The sequence below is a fragment of the Pinus tabuliformis genome, chromosome 4_2 (genome assembly GCF_031772625.1).
Source record: "Pinus tabuliformis cultivar Carrire ecotype Pingquan chromosome 4_2, CPIR1, whole genome shotgun sequence".
Classification (NCBI taxonomy): domain Eukaryota; kingdom Viridiplantae; phylum Streptophyta; class Pinopsida; order Pinales; family Pinaceae; genus Pinus; species Pinus tabuliformis.
In genome coordinates, this window is record NC_142304.1 from 157,803,879 (window position 1) to 157,805,543 (window position 1,665).

Sequence of the window (1,665 nt, forward strand, 5' to 3'; positions counted from 1 at the left end):
TCTGTTGCCTAGGATATATCATAGGAGCCTACGCTACCATCAAACATTGGCACACAAAACTCCTTGAGATAGGTTGTTTCCTTTAGGAACCGTCCCAAGTGTGGTTTGTTGTCCGATAGAGCTCTAGAACTCTTGTTGCCATATACATACCTACAAAAGAGTCCTTTCCTCAGAACCCTTGTTACCACAAATAGATGAATGATGCCTTTGGAATTATGCTAAGTGGAGTAAAGAGATAGAGGGATTGACTAGGGTGTAATCTTCACGACAGAAAATAGCCATAGAAAAGGGGTCTTAAAACACTCAAGAGCCTTAGCTCACAAATTAGAAAGATCAACGATCCATGATGAGAAAAATGATTCTCTTCTCTCCTTATAGATTTCCTTGGGGTCTTTCCTCTTAATTTTAGTTTGAAGGGCTCACAAGTTTCCCTCCATTTTGTCCCAAAATTGGCTTTTATCACAAGTTTTCTCCCAATTACCCCAAATGATCCAATGTTACTCCACTAACATCAAATAATGGGTTTCCCCTTTACAAGTAACTATAATCTACGAGTTTGAATAGGTTATTTCATCCTCCCTCGGGCAAATTAATTAGAAGAGGACACTACACTTTTGTTCCTCTATGTAGGCCTTAGCCTTACTGTAGCTACATCGATAAGACCACACTCATTCAATATTCTCACAAAAATGATTGTGAGAGGGTATTCTAAAGTAGCTGCATCTCAAACCTTAATGTTCCCCTACAAGAGATTTTGATCAACATCCACAATAATATGCATATCACCATGAAAGCTCATATTAAAAATCTTTTCCCAAAAGGGAACTCTATTTGAGTAAGGATCATATAGATTCAAGATCAAAACAACCAACTCTACCCGCTAAGAGTATAGAACCAATCCTAAACCCCTGGCAAAAGACTAGATTTAGCACAGGAAAGAAACCTTGACCTTCAACCATGATTCAACCCTCACTAGATCTACCTAGTATTTAAAAAAATGGTCAAATCAAACTCAAACTTGGTTTAGTTGATCGAGTCAACCATCATATGTATTAACTCAACCTCCGCAATGGATTAGGGACTAGTTTTTGCTAAATTGGTTGAGTCAGTGTACGACTTGACTAGTTTGGTACCAAATTGGTCCAACTCAAGCGAGTTCATACCTACTCAACTAAGGAAATCCAATTTGGCACGCTATAGGTTGTGGTGCACAATTTGAGTAATTATTTTTGTTTTGTTTTTGTTTTTTATAATTTATTTATATATAAATTTATACCTAAAACTTAAATTCTATCACCGTAAACCTTAAAAACACATTATAAGGCGATCCCCCCATTTGCCTCTCACCTCTCATATTTAGCATTTGTGAGCATTTGGATTTTTTGGAGCAACACTGAAGAATTATGATTTAGAGTGACCTTGGAGCTTGTTTGGCAATCCTTGTGGGTTGTTTAAAGTTTGTAGTGGATTTGGCATTGAAGTTAGTGTAACCCCTAAATTTCCCTCTTGCAAGTTTGGAGGGTTAAAGACCAACACATTTCATCAGGGAAGAGGTTCAGAGATAAATGTAGATACAAGCTGGAGGATGGTTCCCAAGGAGACTATTACAAGACTGATTCAGTGGTAGCTTATGCACATTGTTATGCAATTGGAGAGAGTTGCTAT